Source organism: Salmo trutta, unplaced genomic scaffold (assembly GCF_901001165.1).
Source record: "Salmo trutta unplaced genomic scaffold, fSalTru1.1, whole genome shotgun sequence".
Classification (NCBI taxonomy): domain Eukaryota; kingdom Metazoa; phylum Chordata; class Actinopteri; order Salmoniformes; family Salmonidae; genus Salmo; species Salmo trutta.
Genome location: NW_021822941.1, coordinates 4,069,127 through 4,091,061, shown reverse-complemented (window position 1 = coordinate 4,091,061; position 21,935 = coordinate 4,069,127). Strand labels below are relative to the sequence as shown.

The following is a 21,935-nucleotide window of genomic DNA, read 5'->3' as shown; positions in this document are numbered from 1 at the left end:
GTAACCCCGCCGTCTGAAACACTCATCCAGACAGTCCTCTGGGTAACCCCGCTGTCTGAAACACCCATCCAGACAGTCCTCTGGGTAACCCCGCTGTCTGAAACACTCATCCAGACAGTCCTCTGGGTAACCCCGCTGTCTGAAACACTCATCCAGACAGTCCTCCGGGTAACCCCGCTGTCTGAAACACTCATCCAGACAGTCAGTTTGTTTGTCATAGTCACTCCGTGTACCACAAAACCTGCGTATGCGACAGTATTGGCTGATGGAGAGGCTATTTTCTAGAGGTGTAGGGTGGAAGCTAACAGGGAATTCCTGTCCGTTGGCTTCCTGTATAGGTCTGTGCTAAAGCCACCCCTCCCTCTTAATCAAAGTGTCCAGATAACTTGTTTCATGCGCATCAAAGGTGAGGGTGAATTTCAGATGACAGAAGTCACATTTAGGTGCCAGGTGTAACTGAGGCCATAGATGCTCCATATCCGTTACTTTGAGTGTTTTATATAATATGACTAAATATGTTTCTGTGTTGCAGGGGCAGTCAAGAAATGGAACGGCAAGGCCACAGAACATGATATAAGAGGAGCTGTGGGAGACCACCTCAAGCCCCTGGTAGAGCCGGGGGTGGTGTTTACCACTCCACCACGCCTTCAGCAGGCTGGAAAAGTCAGATTGATACTGTTTTTCATACTAAGTTGGACTAAGATCTGTGTTGCTTTGCACATATTTCTTCATTGGGTTACAATATGTTCAAATCAAGCTTTATTTATACAGCACATTTCAGACATTGACACAACACAATGGCTTCACAGGAAAATACAAAGAAAAAACAAATGAAACAAAAACAGAAATATTTACCACAACAGGATAAAAAAACGGAATAATAACAACTGAAAGATTAATGAGCATTGTAAGGAAATATCATTGATTAAAATATTAAGAATTGGATGCAATATCCAACCCAAAATATAAGCTTGTTTTAGTCCATTGTTTGTTGTTACGTTCCCCAGCAAGAAAACCAGAAATGCCTCTTAAATAGAAGAGGGAACTAACAAAGAGTCACTGACAACAACCACAACTAAACAGGTGGGGTTTTAGGAGGGGTTCTGAAAGACACTATGGGGGTGTCCACTGAAAGTTGACTAGTAACAACAACTGGGACCTAAAAGACAGCCACTAAGTCTGCCCAAGAAGAGACAAACAAAAGAAAAACCCACACCAAGCTTAAAAAGACAGGACGCAAACCAAAAAGGTAGCGTAACTAAAGTTGTTGACCCTCCACGTCTTTGAAGACAACTGGCGTACTGGGCCAGACACTCTTAAATAGCACATGGACCAGCTCAGGTGAAACACCTTCCCACTAACGAGATGGACAAGCCAGCACAGGTGGAACACAAACTGACTAACGAGGTGACACCAATCAGTGTGTCCTACGTGCTAACGAGCTAGACGTGCTAACTAGCTAGACCTGCTAACGAGCTAGACCTGCTAACGAGCTAGACCTGCTAACGAGCTAGACGTGTTAACGAGCTAGACCTGCTAACGAGCTAGACCTGCTAACGAGCTAGACCTGCTAACGAGCTAGACCTGCTAACGAGCTAGACCTGCTAACGGGCTAGACCTGCTAACGAGCGAGCTAGACGTGCTAACGAGCGAGCTAGACGTGCTAACGAGCGAGCTAGACGTGCTAACGAGCGAGCGAGACGTGCTAACGAGCGAGCTAGACGTGCTAACGAGCTAACGTGCTAAAGTCCAACCTCAAAACATAAATGGAAAAACCAAAGCCTGTAACACCTTCCCCCTTAAGACAACAAATACATCCTATATTTTTGTTGGACAAGTTTGCTCACCACCAACAGAAAACAACTTCCATTTCACATTATAATCAACTACAATGCTTCACCAATATAAACATGGTGTCTACTGGCTGTCAACAATTAAAAACAAGAAAACACACGTATTTTTACACATATATATTTTTCTACAATGTTTTCTTTTTTAAACTCACTAGCTTCTAGAACTCTCGTCTTCCTAAAACTCACTAGCTTCTAGAACTCTCGTCTTCCTAAAACTCACTAGCTTCTAGAACTATCGTCTTCCTAAAACTCACTTGCTTCTAGAACTATCTTCTTCCTAAAACTCACTTGCTTCTAGAACTATCGTCTTCCTAAAACTCACTTGCTTCTAGAACTCTCGTCCCCTTGGAACGAGCCCAAACAAAACTCATCTCCAATACAGAAAAACGTGCAGTCAAAATAAAGTGGGATCCATGGCAACGCACTGGCGAAACGCAAAACATTTTTGACTGCCCACCATTGAGGATTTCAGCAACCAAGTTGTCCTTACCACGGTCTGATTTCAAGAGGAAACTCCTGCAACATCCATTGTAACTTTCCACCTCACTGCGGAGCTTCTCTCTCTTTTCAGGGTTCACTAGAGAGGAATGTTGTTGGATCTGGGCCCAGTCCCCAATGTCATGCTCTAGTACATTTGGGTTGGCACTTCTGAGAGTGAACCCTGATATTCTAATAGCAGGGCAACAATGTCAATATAATTGTACCAAAAAATGGTCAGCTGGTTGCATAAATAATTATGATTACTAAATGTTACATAATATGAAATATGAAAATCAAATGTGCACCCCTTTGTTAATATGTATTGTCAATAATTGACTGAATGGTAAGGCATGGAATAATATGAAGGAAAATGGAAACCGCACACTGATCTTGACTTAATAAGCTTAAAGATCAGTGATACTATCAAGAGAAGTGTGCGGTTTCCTTTCTCCTTCATCTTGTTCAACTGTTGCCATGCACCTGCAAAAAAAGATTGCTCAGATGTGCGAGTGCCTTTTGAAATTTGAAGGCATAGAATAATAAAACATGTATATACACACAAACATCTGTCATAATCATATTACATGTATGTTTTTAAACACCTTATAAACTGCACCAGCAACAACAACGCTGCTGTTTAGTAGCAATACATTACTGATATCCATTAGGGGGGAAATCAGGTTGTACTTGCTGTTGAAACTAACACAACTAAAACAACACATGGAAATGGGAGATATATTTTACCTCACTGGTTAGAGGACAACCTGCAGAAGACAGTCAGCTACATTTTGGAGTGATGCATTTAAATTTAGAGGTTGCTAAACAAAGGAACGCAACACTTATTTGTCATCACTCATCGATATCAGGTTGAAATCAATTGCGTGAGAGTGGGGAGATGAGGTTGCACATCCTGTTAAAACTAACAGCTCAAAAACCACATGGAATCTGGGAATAATGTGTACATCACTGGTTAGAGGACCATTTGTAGAAAACATCTAGCTACATTTTGATTCAAGTGGGTCACCAACGTTGTAAGTGTAACACAGCTCTTTTTTTGTTAGTCACTTTCTGTAATATCATATAAATAGTACTCTATCAATTCAGAGGCTGGATTTTTCCCCTGATGAGGCTAATATCCATATCATGCTGAAATCAATTGAACAGGGGGCAAACGATTAGTGTTCACATTGTGACATCACTAAAATACTCCTACTACAATGTTAAAACATTCTACATTGTGACATCATTAAAATACTCTTACTACAATGTTAAAACATTCTACATTGTGACATCATTAAAATACTCTTACTACAATGTTAAAACATTCTACATTTTGACATCATTAAAATACTCTTACTACAATGTTAAAACATTCTACATTGTGAGATCATTAAAATACTCCTACTACAATGTTAAAACAATCTACATGGTGACATTTCATTGATATCATGAAATAACTCCTTCATGTATGTATTTTCTGATGTTTGATCAGAGATCTTTTATTAGAGTATCTCTTCCCACATTGATCACAGCTATAAGATTTATCTCCTGTGTGTGTTCTCTGGTGGTATATCAGGCTGAATGACTGAGTAAAACTCTTCCCACTTTGATCACAGCTATAAGGATTCTCTCCTGTGTGTGTTCTCTGGTGGTATATCAGGCTGAATGACTGAGTAAAACTCTTCCCACTTTGATCACAGCTATAAGATTTCTCTCCTGTGTGTATTCTCTGGTGTGAAATCAGCTGGCTGGATGTAGTAAAACTCTTCCCACATTGATCACAGCTATAAGATTTCTCTCCTGTGTGTGTTCTCTGGTGGTATATCAGGCTGAATGACTGAGTAAAACTCTTCCCACATTGATCCCAGCTATAAGGTTTCTCTCCTGTGTGTATTCTCTGGTGTGAAGTCAGCTGGCTGGATGTGGTAAAACTCTTCCCACATTGAACACAGCCATAAGGTTTAACAGGTTTAAGGTTTAACAAAGCTTTTGTTTACAAAAGCTTTGTTAAATCAGCACAACAGTTTTCAGCTGTGCTAACATAATTGCAAAAGGGTTTTCTAATGATCAATTAGCCTTTTAAAATGATAAACTTGGATTAGCTAACACAACGTGCCATTGGAACACAGGAGTGATGGTTGCTGATAATGGGCCTCTGTACGTCTATGTAGATATTCCATTAAAAAAAAATGTGCCGTTTCCAGCTACAATAGTCATTTACAACATTAACAATGTCTACACTGTATTTATGATCAATTTGATGTTATTTTAATGGACGAAAAATGTGATTTTCTTTAAAAAACAAGGACATTTCTAAGTGACCACAAACTTTTGAATGGTAGTGTACATCTACATGATGTATTGTTACACCATGTAGGAGCAGTATAGACCTGGTCTGTTCATTATATACATCTACATGATGTATTGTTACACCATGTAGGAGCAGTTTTTACTCACCAGCGTAACAATACAGTGTGGTTAAAGACTTATAGTAACCTAGTTGTGTTCACGATCTGGTTACCTATAAGTACAAACAGTTGTTTTTGCGTTATTACATATGTTTTCATTTATTTTGGGATATCTTCTAAACTACCCCTATCTTCTGTCTGCCTCCCTGTGGCTAAGTTGGTAGAGCATGGTGTTTGCAATGCCAGGGTTGTGGGTTTGATTCCCATGGGGGGCCAGTATGGGAGAAAAAAATGTATGAAATGAATTGAAATGTATGCATTCACTACTGTAAGTTGCTCTGGATAAGAGCATCTGCTAAATGACTAAAATGTAAAAAAAAAAAAGACCCACAATGCAGTATTTCTCAGCGTCATATGGAGGATCTGTGCTATTGAGTTTCTATGCTAGCTCAAGCTTGCTAACGTTAGCCACACCTCATGCTTTTCATGCACTGTGTGGTTGTGTTATCTAGAGGGAACCCATTAGCACGTTAGGCTCTGGTGCCTTCTTACCGTGGCTTCAAAACAAAAGAGTAAATCATACCTGCTTGCTCCTTTAAAAAAACAAAACTTTTAGGTAGGTACTTTACATTTGATACTGACAGCTACGAGTCATGCGTCAAAATCGCTAAGCAATATACTTCAAAGCAGTGTGGCGATGCCTTTATCACTTTATCAGCAGCACGTGATCAATGATGTTTGAAGCTTCATTTCATTGAACAACCTGCAGACTAACTGATGTACAAATCACCTTGCATCATAAATAACTACTCATTGTTATTCATAAATCAGTCAGCCAGTCACCATTTACCCACAATGCAGCATGGACTTGATGCTCACGAACATGGCCAGTGGTTTAGTAGAAGACATAAAAGCTACGCTGCGCATTTGCTACGGTGTGGCACATCGTCTATAATAATTTTATATTAATTTGGCTGTTCTAAATTCTGTGTTTCTCAAAGCTTTGAGTAATAAAACTATTTCTGACACTATTGGTTGAAAGCGGCAATGCTTCAGGGAGATGTTCCCCATCACTACTTTTCAGCATTCTCTGTGAAGTACACTACGGGAGTTTTGTTTGTTTTTCCACCTTGGCTTACTGCTAGCTGACTGACATCTGGAATCTATCTATTTTGGATGTTGGGGATTTTCCATGACATCATTATGTGTTTCTCTGCTCTTTTGATCTGCATGTTTTAGTTGGGTTTTGTTAGTTGGGTTCTAACTGGTCTCCAGTAGTTGGGCTCCAGCTCACTGACCATAGCTAGTTGGCTAAATAACTAATGTTAGCGGGCTGGCTAAGAGAACTGCATACAGCTAACATTCATTGATATTTGGTTCGATGGCGTTATGTATTTCCAAAACTGTGGTTTACTTTATTCACTCAAGTCATGAGTGGAAACGGTTGGTTTAATTTGAAGTTCTACATTTGAAGTTATTTCTGTTGTAGTTTACATCATAGGGAATAGGCTGGTCCTCCATATTACTTCACACCTGACTTTGGCATTCTTCTGAATTCTGATTGGTTTTATATAATAACTCCAAAAATAGAACAGTGTGAGGGGTAACTTTGCATTGGGACTTAAAAAATATTTTTCATTTTATATTTTATAAACAATACAAAATATACAAATAACAACATCATATAAATATTAACTACATCACATCTGCCCAGTCCCACTAGAACACACCCCCATCTCCGTTAATTACATCACACCTGCCCAGACCCACTAGAACACACCGCCATCTCCACCACATGGCCTCAAACTCAAGCACTTTACATTTTTAGATAATAAAGCATTTGACCTTTCTATTGCGTTAATAACAGAGGATTGGTTGACTTCCAGTTTTCACTATTTAAGATGATTAACGAGAAAAGTATTGTCCAACTCTGGGGTATCTCACTGCTCCCTCAAATGCCATGTTTTGAAATATACAGACAGACAGATTAAAAGTACATTTACATTGTAATACTTCTTACAGCCAACTTTCTAACTCCGCCCATAACTTTATGACATCATAACATTCCCAGAAGGCATGGATTATTGAGTCATTGTTAGTTTTACACTGAAGACATGACTCTGCCGTTATGCTGTTGAATTTGTGAATTTTGTCACTTGTATAATAAGGGACAATCATTTGTCTCAACATCACAGGCCACAGACTTTGATAAAGACTTCCAAAAGTTTTTCCGCAGTTTGAGATCGACTGAGTTTTTTAATGGGGTTTCTCCCTGTGCACCTGCCAATGTAAATCCGTTGAACAAGACGCGTTACCAGACAGGACATATTGCTAATGCTCTTCCCATTGATAACCCGAATGACAATTAACCTCTTATGGCTAGGGGGCAGTATTTTCACGGCTGGATAAAAAACGTACCCGATTTAATCTGATTATTAGTCCTGCCCAGAAACTAGAATATGCATATAATTATTAGCTTTGGATAGAAAACACCCCAAAGTTTCTAAATCTGTTTGAATGGTGTCTGTGAGTATAACAGAACTCATTTGGCAGGCCAAAACGTGAGAAGATTCTGTACAGGAAGTACCCTGTCTGACCATTTCTTGCCCTTCTTTGTCATCTCTATTCATTGCAAAGGATCTCTGCTGTTACGTGACACTTCCTACGGCTCCAATGGGCTCTCAGAGCCCGGGAAGAACCTGAATGACGTAATTCAAAGCCCTCCCTGAAACACACGAGCGCTTTTGCTAAGTGGTCTATCAGCAGACAAAAAGCTTAGGCGCGTGCACTGGCCGCCCCCGCCTTTCTGTTTTTCCCTCTTTTTACCGAAACGCAGATTCCAGGTCGGAATATTATCGCTTTGTTACGAGATAAATTGCATAAAAATGGATTTTAAACAGCGGTTGACATGCTTCGAAGTATGGTAATGGAATATTTAGAATTTTTTTGTCACGAAATGCGCCATGCGCACGACCCTGATTTACCATTGGGATAGTGTCTAGAACGCACGAACAAAACGCCGCTGTTTGGATATAACGATGGATTATTTGGGACCAAACCAACATTTGTTATTGAAGTAGAAGTCCTGGGAGTGCATTCTGACGAAGAACAGGAAAGGTAAGACCATTTTTCTTATAGTAAATGTGATTTTGGTGAAGGCTAAACTTGCCGGGTGTCTAAATAGCTAGCCCGTGATGGCTGGGCTATGTACTTAGAATATTGCAAAATGTGCTTCATCCGAAAAGCTATTTTAAAATCGGACATATCGAGTGCATAGAGGAGTTCTGTATCTATAATTCTTAAAATAATTGTTATGCTTTTTGTGAACGTTTATCGTGAGTAATTTAGTAAATTGTTAGTAAATTCCACCGGAAGTTTGCTAGTTCTGAACTAGTATGCTAGTTCTGAACGTCACATGCTAATGTAAAAAAGCTGTTTTTTGATATAAATATGACCTTGATTGAACAAAACATGCATGTATTGTATAACATAATGTCCTAGGTGTGTCATCTGATGAAGATCATCAAAGGTTAGTGCTGCATTTAGCTGTCTTCTGGGTTTTTGTGACATTATATGCTAGCTTGAAAAATGGGTGTCTGATTATTTCTGGCTGGGTACTCTGCTGACATAATCTAATGTTTTGCATTCGCTGTAAACCCTTTTTGAAATCGGACAGTGTGGTTAGATTAACGAGAGTCTTGTCTTTAAATAGCTGTAAAATAGTCATATGTTTGAAAAATGGAAGTTTTCGGATTTTAGAGGAATTTGTATTTCGCGCCACGCCCATCATTGGATATTGGAGCAGATGTAAGAGGTTAACTTGTGGGTGGTGGTCGTGATGACGGCCTAATCGATAACATTGTCCATCGGGATTCCCCCCAAAAAAGAAGAGGCCTCTGGATTGATCACTGGAGTCAGATGTGAAGGAGGAGGTTGATGGCCACATCAGTGAATGGTACTTTTTGGAGAAATGTTCCTCTGGTCTGATGAAACAAAAATAGAACTGTTTGGCCATAATGACCATCGTTATGTTTGGAGAAAAAAGGGGGAGGCTTGCAAGCCAAAGAACACCATCCCAACTGTGAAGCACAGCGGTGGCAGCATCATGTTGTGGGGGTGCTTTGCTGCAGGAGGGACTGGTGCACTTCACAAAATAGATGGCATCATGAGGCAGGAAAATTTTGTTGCTATATTGAAGCAACATCTCAAGACATCAATCAGGAAGTTAAAGCTTGGTCGCAAATGGGTCTTCCAAATGGACAATGACCCCAAGCATACTTCCAAAGTTGTGGCAAAATGGCTTAAGGACAACAAAGTCAAGGTATTGGAGTGGCCATCGCAAAGCCCTGACCTCAATCCTATAGAAAATGTGTGGGCAGAACTGAAAAAGCGTGTGCGAGCATGGAGGCCTACAAACCTGACTCAGTTACACCAGCTCTGTCAGGAGGAATGAGCCAAAATTCACCAATTTTATTGTGGGAAGCTTGTGGAAGGCTAACCGAAACGTTTGACCCAAGTTAAACAATTTAATGGCAATGCTACCAAATACTAATTGAGTGTATGTAAACCTCTGACCCACTGGGAATTTGATGAAAGAAATAAAAGCTGAAATAAATCATTCTCTACTATTATTCTGACATTCACATTCTTAAAATAAAGTGGTGATCATAACTGACCTAAGACAGGGAATTTTTACTAGGATTAAATGTCAGGAATTGTGATAAACTGAGATTAAATGTATTTGGCTAAGGTGTATGTAAACTTTCGACTTCAACTGTAGGTACCTTTACTGTGTTAAAAACAGAGGCAGTTGTGGGACTGATGTGTGATGTTAAAGGGGAAATCTGAAATTGATTTTTTTACTCCAATGTTTAGAAACAATGTAAATCAACACTGTATAGCCTCAACATGGTTAAAACTATAATGTTGATATCATGGATGGTCAGTCCTTGCATCCGTAGGTCTGTCTATGAATTTGAGAGTAATTACATTTCTCCAGACCCGTCCATCCTCTTATTACCAAAACAATGGTGGAATGACATCTTTGTTATTGTTTCAACTGCAGAAAGTTTGTTTGATTGTTGTGTGGCTTTTTTAAAGGGGCAACCTAGGTTTTAAACAGAAACAAAATGGCAGCCCAGAGAGCTGAGCTGTGTTGGAATAATCATACTAACCGTACTATTTGTGACGTACATTGAGTTTGTAGTATGCTTATTAGTCATAGTATGATATAGTTGGTTTAGCCAAAAGTTCCCTGGTATGCAAGCATTTCTAAACTTTATTCACTTTTTTTGGGGTATTGTGATGTCATTATGGGGTATTGTGATGTCATTATGGGGTATTGTGATGTCATTATGGGGTATTGTCTGAAGATTGATAATAAATAAAAAAATGTCATCCATTTTGGAATAAGGCTGTAACGTAACAAAATGTGTAAAAAGGGAAGGGATCTGAATGCACTGTATGTTCTAGGGCTGTCCCAGATAAAAAAAAAAATAGTATTTTCTTTCTACCAATTGATTGGTTGAAATTTTATGACGTGTAGTTTTTCATATAGACACACCCTATGTGTTTAATAAAATCAACTGTATGTTGGGAACTTGAACTGAACTGATGCTTCAAGCATGCGTTTCATTAAATAATTAAGACACAAATGACTTGACGAAGCCAGAGGTCAATATAACCAGAAGAAAATAACCAATTCCCGACCTTCGTAAATTTTGACGTTATGCTCCTGAAGTTTCCGGTAAATCGGCAAACTTTTTCCATTTCCACTTGGAGTGCCAATTTATCTTACCATTTCTACCGATCTGCCAGTTACGAACGAGTTACAACACCTGTTTGGCCCTGCCACTTCCTGGGTCGGTGAAGAGCGGTATTAAATTGAAGGAATAAATCCAAGTCTCACGCTCATCACCTGTGGAAGGCGGGGCTTCCAGCGAGTCGTGGATTTAATAGTATGTTGTACCTAGTTTCCCTCTTTCAGGGAACAGTAGTTATAGTCATAACATGTGGATTTAATAGTATGTTGTACCTAGTTTCCCTCCTTCAGGGAACAGTAGTTATAGTCATAACATGTGGATTTAATAGTATGTTGTACCTAGTTTCCCTCCTTCAGGAAACAGTAGTTATAGTCATAACGTTATGATGAACTTCAACTTAAATACTGGATCTTGCTGTCGGACAGTTTTTTTTGTATTCAGATCTCTGAAATGCTCTCTAACTACGTAACATTTAGTGTCTTATGTTACGCTGGGAAAACAGTTTTAATGGGCACATAAATGCTAAATCATTTCAGAGTTTGCTAAATCCAATGGTTGTAACAGAGTCACCTTAAGTTGATTCACAACACCCAAATGGATACTGTCATTAACGCAGTTCTTCAATAATTACACATAATACTTAATACAGTAGCTGTTTAGTTAGTCACATGTTCAACTATCATCAGCTGATCCAGGAAATCATTTTCTGAATGTCACGTTCGTCGTTCAAGGAAGTCCAAGGCGCAGCGTGTGTATCGTTCCACATTTTATTTAAACTGTGAAACTATGCAAGACATACAAATAAACTACTAAACAAAATAACAAACCGTGACAAAGAGGTGCAACATGCACTACCTCAAAATAATCTCCCACAAACCCAGGTGGAAAAAACAACTACTAAATATGATCCCCAATTAGAGACAATGATAACCAACTGCCTCTAATTGGAGTTCATCACCACAAAAAACAACATAGAAAAACAGAAACTAGAACCACACAACATAGAAAATATAAACTAGACAAAACGCCCTGTCACACCCTGACCTACTCTACCATAGAAATAAAAGCTTTCTATGGTCAGGACGTGACACTGAATGCCAGTCAAATGTGCTTCTTCATTCATTACACCGGTAAAGACAATAATGCCGTGCTCCACGTTGGGTCCAATATCCCAAACAAATTGATGTTTATAATGTGATATTGTCTGCTTGATTTACAGTAGCGTCTCATTATTCTGTTTGGACACGGAGATACTTAGCTCATAATGTGTAGAGATCTGTTCCTTAATGGATAGGCTATTGTACAACACACAGAGCTATTTTCCTTCATTCAGGACATTTAGAATGACAACACATTACAGAGTAGCCTAGTGGGATTATTCACAAAATTATTTGGTGATCAGGTTATGAAATGTCATGACAGACATTTTAGTTTCCAAGTTATGGGTCCTCCAGTAGGTCTATGTTATTGTTAGGTGAGATTATAGACCATTTTGGCATACACTTAGTGGACAAACCCTCATTGTCAGGCTGATGGAAAACTAACCAAAGAGCATTTTACTGGTTCAAGTCATTTTTAAATATAAAGTAGTACATTTTCGACAATAACATAAACATTATATTAATCAGGACATTCAAACGAGTCTTACAATTATAATCTAAAGTAGTGTGAAATGCACTCATAAGCAACATGGAAATGGAGGCTATATTTGCTGTCAGCCTATGAGAACTCCCCTGAGTTTTCCCCCACGGTGGTGAATTAGTGAATAGACACAGAGCTTAATGTGAGTTTCCTTGAGTAGCACTCCTGATCTTGCACTGATAGTGTGTTGTAATATTCAGAATACATTGTGGAAAAACTCAAATCTTTGCTCACCATTTTTGCTCCAGGCAGATATACAACTTCCATAATTAGTGGTTTCCTCATTAGCAGGGAGGAGTTTCTGCAACCAAATTGCGTGTGCATCGCCCTTGTCGCAATTTTAGCAAACACAGGAAGGGGCCTATATTGGAGACCAAAAGTCATCTGGCACAGTGCTTAGGATTTCAACAACTTTTACTTTTTTCTAGCCTAAAATCATTGATGTTACTACTAATGTGAAAACAAGACTAAATATGACTATTGTTGATCACTTGACTGTCTTAAGATAATTGTCAAGTAATTTTAACATTCATTACAGACGTCAATTGTTGTACAACATCATGGCTATGCTGTTAGCATCACCTTTTACAGTGGATTTCTGCTGTTGTGGGCCTTTAACCATCTGTCTGACTTGTTGTTCACACAGGAGAGAGACGTGACTATCGTGGATCCTCTGGGGAGCCTCAACATCATGATGCTAACGAGGCAGAGAAGAGTCTCTCCAGATCAGAACACCTCAAGAAACACCAGCGGAGACCTACAGGGAAGAAATCTCATTGCTGCTCTGACTGTGGGAAACGTTGCAAATCTTCATCAGAACTTAAAATACACCAGCGAGTACACACAGGAGAGAAATCTCACCACTGGTTTGAGTGTGGGAAGAGTTACTTAAGATCAGAATCCCTAAAAGTACACATGAGAATTCACACTGGAGAGAAATCTTATAGCTGTGATCAATGTGGGAAGAGTTTTACTACATCTAGCCATCGGTTTGTACACCAGAGAACACACACAGGAGAGAAATCTTATAGCTGTAATCAATGTGGGAAGAGTTTTACTCAGTCAAGCAGCCTGGTATTACACCAGAGAACACACAGGAGAGAAACCTTATAGCTGTGATCAATGTGGGAAGAGTTTTACTACATCTAGCTATCTGTCTATACACCAGAGAACACACACAGGAGAGAAGCCTCATAGCTGTGATCAATGTGACAAGAGATACTCTGATAAAAGATCTCTGATCAAACATCAGAAAATACATATATGAAGGTTTTTTTTCATGATATCAATGAAATGATGTCACAATGTAGAATGTTTTAACATTGTAGTAGGAGTATTTTAATGATGTCACAATGTAGAATCTTTTAACATTGTAGTAGGAGTATTTTAATGATGTCACAATGTAGAATGTTTTAACATTGTAGTAGGAGTATTTTAATGATGTCACAATGTAGAATGTTTTAACATTGTAGTAGGAGTATTTTAATGATGCCACAATGTAGAATGTTTTAACATTGTAGTAGGAGTATTTTAATGATGTCACAATGTAGAATGTTTTAACATTGTAGTAGGAGTATTTTAATGATGTCACAATGTAGAATGTTTTAACATTGTAGTAGGAGTATTTTAATGTAGAATGTCACAATGTAGAACACTAATCGTTTTCCCCCTGTTCTATGAGCCTCATCAGTGGAAAAATCTTTGTACTTTGCTCCGTTCATCTTTCCCTCGATCCTGACTAGTCTGCCAGTCCCTGCCACTGAAAAGCATCCCCACAGCATGATGCTGCCACCTTAATGCTTCACCGTAGGGATGGTGCCTGGTTTCTTCCAGGTCTGAGAGTCCTTTAGGTGCTTTTTGGCAAACTCCAAGCGGTCTGTCATGAGCCTTTTACTGAGGAGTTGCTTCCGTCTGGCCACTCTACCATAAAGGCCTGATTGTTGGAGTGCTGCAGAGATGGTTGTCCTTCTGGAAGGTTCTCCCATCTACACAGAAGAACTCTGGAGCTTTGTCAGAGTGACCATCAGGTTCCTGGTCACCTCCCTGACAAAGGCCCTTCTCCCAAATGTATGTAGTTCTGTCCTTGAGCTGTTCTTGTCTATTGAGCTGTATTATGTCATGTTTTGTGTGGACCCCATGAAGAGTAGCTGCTGCTTTTGCAACAGCTAATGGTGATCCTAATAAAATACCAAAATTGCTCAGTTTGGCCGGGTGGCCAGCTCTAGGAAGAGTCTTGGTGCTTCCAAACTTTTAAATTTAAGAATGATGGACGTCACTGTGTTCTTGGGGACCTTCAATGATGCAGACATTTTTTTTGTACCTTTCCAATTCTTTCTTGGTACCTTTTCAATTCTTTCTAATTGTAGTTGTAAAGACTTAAATACAGACTCTTCTTCTTTCTAATTGTAGTTGTAAAGACTTAAATACAGACTCTTCTTCTTTCTAATTCTAGTTGTAACGACTTAAATACAGACTCTTCTTCTTCAGATAGATTCTCTTTCTTTAGAAAACTGTCAACCTTGCTCATCAACTCTTTTTCTCTAAGGGTCTTTAAATGTAGCCTACACCAGTGGTGTAGTGGAAGGTATACTCAGGTATACTCTGTTTAACCACTTGTTTTTCAGTGGGCATTGCGTATACTCACTTCTTAATCCCCACTGTTTGAATACGTATGTGTTGTTATTATTAGCCCCTCATCTGTGTGTGTGAGAGAGAGAGAGAGAGACACAGACAGACACAGAGAGAGACAAGAGTCCCCTAAGCAAGCTGGACCTGGGGCTCTGTTCACAAACAGACTCCACAGAGCCCCAGGACAGCAAACATATTAGACCCACCCAAACCATGAGAAAACAAAAAGATAATTACTTGACACATTGGAAAGAATTATCAAAAAAAGAGCAAACTAGAATGCTATTTGGCCCTAAACAGAGAGTACACATTGGCAGAACACCTGACCACTGTGACTGACCCAAACTTAAGGAAAGCTTTGACTATGTACAGACTCAGTGAGCATAGCCTTGCTATTGAGAAAGGCTGCCGTAGGCAGACCTCAAATCAAATTGTACTAGTTATGAGCCCCTAACCAACAATGCAGTTAAAAAAATATGGATAAGAATAAGAGATAAAAGTAACAAGTAATTAAAGAGCAGCAGTAAAATAACAATAGCAAGACTACATACAGGTGGGTACCTGGCTCTCAAGAGAAGACAGGCTATGTGCACACAGCCCACAAAATGAGGTGGAAACTGAGATGCACTTCCTAACCTCCTGCCAAATGTATGACCAGTTCATTCATACTGTATGTTGTAGCCTGTCCAAGAGGGGAATCACACAAGACTGATCTCAGTTAATTCATACTGTATGTTGTAGTCTGTCCAAGAGGGGAATCACACAAGACTGATCTCAGTTAATTCATACTGTATGTTGTAGTCTGTCCAAGAGGGGAATCACACAAGACTGATCTCAGTTAATTCATACTGTATGTTGTAGTCTGTCCAAGAGGGGAATCACACAAGACTGATCTCAGTTAATTCAGACTGTATGTTGTAGTCTGTCCAAGAGGAGAATCACACAAGACTGATCTCAGTTAATTCATACTGTATGTTGTAGTCTGTCCAAGAGGGGAATCACACAAGACTGATCTCAGTTAATTCATACTGTATGTTGTAGTCTGTCCAAGAGGGGAATCACACAAGACTGATCTCAGTTAATTCATACTGTATGTTGTAGTCTGTCCAAGAGGGGAATCACACAAGACTGATCTCAGTTAATTCATACTGTATGTTGTAGTCTGTCCAAGAGGGGAATCACACAAGACTGACAGCCTGTAATTTTATTAAAAGCATTCAGTTGATTACATAGCAGTTTAGAGAGCAACATCATAACAATAATCTACTTAATAATCAATATCATAATATTTATAATCAATAATATCATGATCTATATACTACTAACAACATAACAATAATCTACATCATAATCAATATCATAAGATTTATAATCAATAACATCATTATCTATATACTACTAACAACATCATAACAATAATCTACATCATAATCAATATCATAACATTTATAATCAACAACATCATGAGAGGTAAACAACAACAAACCAAAATGACTTGAGAAAAAGATGACCCCTTTATTAAAAAATGTTTCAAAATACAAAGAATGAACAGATGATTATAATAATTCATGGACTAATAATGGAAACACTTCAAGATAAAGAATCTAAGAGACACTAAATAAGATGAAGAATCTAAGAGACACTAAATAAGATAAAGAATCTAAGAGACACTAAATAAGATGAAGAATCTAAGAGACACTAAATAAGATAAAGACATGAAGACAAAAGCTAAAAGTAATACATTCTGGAACACAAAACAGACGTAATTGAGCTACTCTCTTAAAATAATTAAAACCCCATGTTACCAAAACCCCACGTTACCCAAAACCCCACGTTACCCAAAACCCCACCCATGTTACCCAAAACCCCACCCACGTTACCCAAAACCCCACGTTACCCAAAACCCCATGTTACCAAAACCCCATGTTACCAGAACCCCATGTTATCCAAAACCCCATGTTACCCAGAACCCCATGTTATCCAAAACCCCATGTTACCAAAACCCCATGTTACCAAAACCCCATGTTACCAAAACCCCATGTTACCAGAACCCCATGTTACCCAGAACCCCATGTTACCCAGAACCCCATGTTACCCAAAACCCCATGTTACCCAAACCTGTAAGGCGTGGGTGTTTGTTGACGAGGAATCAAGTGCAGGAAAACAGCGATTCAGGGTATTGGCTTTAATAGACAACAGACCAAACGACAGCCAACCCAAACAGCGCACAGAGCGCACTACAAAGCAAAGTGCCCCAAACACACGGGACAACACACAGCTTGCGCAAACATACGCACCACTGAAAAATGTGCAACAAACAGCGTGTAACCACGCACAGCATACAATGGAAAAATAATCCCGCACAAAGAGCAGGCGGGCCTGCTGGCTAATAAAGCTCGCTAATTAGCCCAACTAAGAACAGGTGCACCTAATAATGAAAAGGGGGGAAAACAAAAAGGGAATCAGTGGCAGGTAGTAGGCCGGTGACGACGACCGCCGAGCGCCACCCGAGCAGGAGGGGGAGCCACCTTCGGTAGGAGTCGTGACAAAACTCCATGTTAACCAAACTGTAACGGTTGTCGTAGGAGAGAGAGGACCAAGGCGCAGCGGGTTGCATGCTCATCATTATAATTTATTAAATAAACGTGAACACGGAAAACAAAGAACGACAAACTGACAGTTTTACAGGCTGAAATACTAGCAGTGCAAAATCAACTACCCACAAATCCCCAGGTGAAAACACGCAACTAATATATGACTCCCAATCAGGAACAACGACGTACAGCTGTTCCTGATCGGGAGCCACACAGACCACACAGAAATAAACAAACTAGAAAACCAACCTAGAATACAAAAGCCAGAACATACACCAAAACCCTGTAATACATAAATAAAACACCCCTCTACAATACTCATAACCCCCGAACCACATAAAACAAATACCCTCTGCCACGTCCTGACCAACCTACAAATACAAATAACCCCTATACTGGTCAGGATGTGACAGTACCCCCCCTAAAGGTGCAGACCCCGGATGCACCTCAAAAAAAATAAAAAATAAACCCCTAACTAAAGGGAGGGAAGGGAGGGTGGCTGCCGTCAACGATGGCACCTGTCCTACACCCCCCTCCCCAACCCACCTATACTGGAGGTGGCTTAGGTTCTGGCCTACTGTCCTCCAGACTGTAGGCAGAGTCTCTTGTCTCCGGACCGTAGGCAGAGTCACTCAGTTCCGGGTCGTAGGCAGACTCATTCAGTTCCGGGCTGTAAGCAGACTCACACAATTCAAAGTTATTGTAAACTTCATTCTGATCTGGACCGCAGGCAGACACACTCGGTTCAAGATCGCAGGCAGACTCACTCGGTTCCGGGCTGTAGGCAGACTCACTCGGTTCCGGACAGTGGACTGTCTCACCTGGTGCCGGACACTCTGGACGAGGCACTGTTGCTGGACACTCTGGACGAGGCACTGTTGCCGGACACTCTGGACGAGGCACTGTTGCCAGACACTCTGGACGAGGCACTGTTGCCGGACACTCTGGACGAGGCACTGTTGCCGGATACTCGGGCCTGGTCTGACGCACTGGAAGCCTGATGCGTGGTGCTGGTACTGGAGTTATCAGCCTGGAGACACGCACCTCATGGCTAGTGCGGGGAGCAAGAATCGGCCGAGTTGGAGTGGGCTGATGCACTGGAAGCCTGATGCGTGGTGCTGGAAGTGCCAGTTTGAGGACACGCACCTCCGGGCTAGTGCGGGGAGCGGGGACAGGCTGAGTTGGACTGGGCTGACTCACTGGAAACTTAATGCGTGGTGCTGGTACTGGACGTGCCAGCCTGGAGACACGCACCTCAAGGCTGGAGCGTGTAGCGGGAAACACTGGACCGTAGAGGCGCACTGGTGGTCTCGAGCGTAGGACTGGCATCACCCCTACTGGCTGGATGCCCACTTTCCCCTGGCACATGCGGGGCGCTGGTACAGGGCATACCGGCCTGAAAATACCCGGCCTCGCCACAGCACCCATCACCCCAAAGCACGGGACCTGTCCAGTCATATGTTGCCCAAAAAAGGTACGGGGATTTGGCCTGGGGCTCAATCCTCGCCCAGCCAAACTACCCGTGTGCCCCCCCCAAATTTTTTTTTATTGGGGCTGCCTCTTGGGCTCCCTTAACCTCTCTGGTCCAGTGGGATGCTTGCGTCCCACCCTAATCAACAGCCAGTGGAATCGCGTCGCGCTAAATGCAAAACCTCATAAATGCTATAACTTCAATTTCTCAAACATATGACTATTTTACACCGTTTCATAGATACACCTCTCCTGAATCGAACCACGTTGTCCGATTTCAAAAAGGCTTTACAGCAGAAGCAAAACATTAGATTATGTCAGCTGAGTACCCAGCCAGAAATAATCACACAGCCATTTTCATAGCAACTAGCATGCATCACAAATATCCAAAACACAGCTAAATGCAGCACTAACCTTTGACAACCTTCATCAGATGACACTCCTAGGACATCATGTTACACAACACATGCATTTTTTGTTCGATAAAGTTCATATTTATATATAAAAACAGCATTTTACATCGGCGCGTGACGTTGACTAACTATTTTCCCTCAAATGATTCCGATGAATCAGCGCTACAATTTACAAAATTACTATTCGAAAACATTGTTAAAATGTAATATTGTCATTCAAAGACTTATAGATTAACTCCTCCATAGCCCTGGAAATGCTTATCCTCAGTTCTGCCCATGTCTCACGATAGTCCATCCGTTGCTCCCTCCTCCGCTGCTTGGTCCATTTTTGGTGAGTAGTTCTGTAACGCTCCTCTTCGTCTGAAGATATAGAGAAATCGCTGTCGGAAAAAGTGGACCAATACGCAGCGGGTTGCGTGCTCATCATTATAATTTATTAAATAAACGTGAACATGGAAAACAAAGAACGACAAACTGACAGTTTTACAGGCTGAAATACTAGCAGTGCAAAATCAACTACCCACAAATCCCCAGTTGAAAACACACAACTAATATATGACTCCCAATCAGGAACAACAACGTACAGCTGTTCCTGATCGGGAGCAACACAGACCACACAGAAATAAACAAACTAGAAAACCAACCTAAAATACAAAACCCAGAACATACACCAAAACCCCGTAATACATAAATAAAACACACCTCTACAATACTCATAACCCCCGCACCACATAAAACAAATACCCTCTGCCACGTCCTGACCAACCTACAAATACAAATAACCCCTATACTGGTCAGGACGTGACACAAACCCCCATGATACCCAAAACCTCATGATACCCAAAACCTCATGATGCCCAAAACCCCATGATACCCAAACCCCCATGATACCCAAAACCTCATGATACCCAAAACCTCATGATGCCCAAAACCCCATGATACCCAAAACCTCATGATACCCAAAACCCCAGGTTACCCAGAACCCCATGATACCCAAACCCCCATGATACCCAAAACCTCATGATACCCAAAACCTCATGATGCCCAAAACCCCATGATACCCAAACCCCCATGATACCCAAAACCCCACGTTACCCAAACCCCCATGTTACCAAAAACCCAATGATACCTAAAACCCCATGTTAACCAAAAACCCATGTTACCAAAACCCCATGTTACCCAAAACATTATCTTACCCAAACCACATGTTACACAAACCCCATGTTACCGAAACCCCACCTTACTAAAACCCCATGTTACTAAAACCCACATGTTACCCAAAACCCCATGTTACCTAAAACCCACATGTTACTAAAAACCACATGTTACTAAAACCCACATGTTACCCAAAACCCCATGTTACCCAAAACCCACATGTTACTAAAACCCCCATGTTACCCAAAACCCCATGTTACCCAAAACCCCATGTTACCTAAAACCCACATGTTACTAAAACCCCCATGTTACCCAAAACCCCATGTTACCCAGAACCCCATGTTACTAAAACCCCCATGTTACCAAAACCCCATGTTACCCAGAACCCCATGTTACTAAAACCCCCATGTTACCAAAACCCCATGTTACCAAAACCCCATGTTACCAAAACCCCTCTATTACCAAAACCTCATGTTACCCAAACCCCCATGTTACCCAGAACCCCATGTTACCCAGAACCCCATGTTACCCAGAACCCCATGTTACCCAGAACCCCATGTTACCCAGAACCCCATATTACCCAGAATCCCATGTTACCCAGAACCCCATGTTTCTCTGGTGGTAAAAAACAAACTAAAAGGAATAATGGTGGTTACAGTCACTCCTTTTAGATTTCTTCCAAGGTTCTAGAAAGAGAAACTAATTCTGAACTTGTTATTAAAATTAGAACCACTTCAGGTTTGTCACCACATTTTAAACACCAGTCCACTGCTGACCATCCATTTAAACACAAAACTGACCTAAGATCAGCATGTAGGGTCAGCTTCATTCTACTCCTACTCCGTCCCCTGGGCTGCTCTCTCCTCTCCCGGTCCAGCTTCAGCTCTGGAGCTCAGAGAGACCGTCTCCATGGCACTGACGTTGACATGAAGATCCGTGCTGCTCACACTGTTCTCTCCTCTTCCTCATGGTGGCCTAGGGAGATACAGCACAAAGAGACAGTCTGGTTGACCACAAAAACACACATGAACAACTCTCAGTGGTGTAAAGGACTTGAAAGTACTACTTAAGTAGTTTTTTGGGGTATCTGTACTTCACGTTGCTATTTATATTTTGACAACTTTTACTTTTACTTCACTACATTACTGAAGAAAATATTTTACTCCAAACATTTTCCCTGACAACATAAAGTACTCTTATCTGGTGTATTTACAAAACACACGCTTCGTTTGTTAATGATGTCTGAGTGTTGGAGTGTGTCCCTGGTTATCTGTTAATGATGTCTGAGTGTTGGAGTGTGTCCCTGGTTATCTGTTAATGATGTCTGAGTGTTGGAGTGTGTCCCTGGTTATCTGTTAATGATGTCTGAGTGTTGGAGTGTGTCCCTGGTTATCTGTTAATGATGTCTGAGTGTTGGAGTGTGTCCCTGGTTATCTGTTAATGATGTCTGAGTGTTGGAGTGTGTCCCTGGTTATCTGTTAAGGATGTCTGAGTGTTGGAGTGTGTCCCTGGTTATCTGTTAATGATGTCT

The 21,935-nt window shown here is 40.8% G+C and overlaps 1 protein-coding gene across 2 annotated transcripts in view; it reads right to left on the bottom strand.

The window, feature by feature from the left end:
• Positions 1-21,935, bottom strand: part of LOC115187364 (deleted in malignant brain tumors 1 protein) — a 142,050-nt gene that overhangs the window by 45,707 nt on the left and 74,408 nt on the right. Inside the window, exons 12-13 of one of the 2 annotated variants that reach the window (XR_003876043.1) lie at positions 21,205-21,379; positions 19,575-19,609 (exon numbers count right to left, since the gene is read on the bottom strand). The exons of the other annotated variant lie outside the window; for it this stretch is intronic. The gene's annotated coding sequence lies outside the window, so the exon portion shown is untranslated. Of the gene's footprint in view, positions 1-19,574; positions 19,610-21,204; positions 21,380-21,935 lie in introns of those variants that run through there. 2 annotated transcript variants of the gene reach the window in all.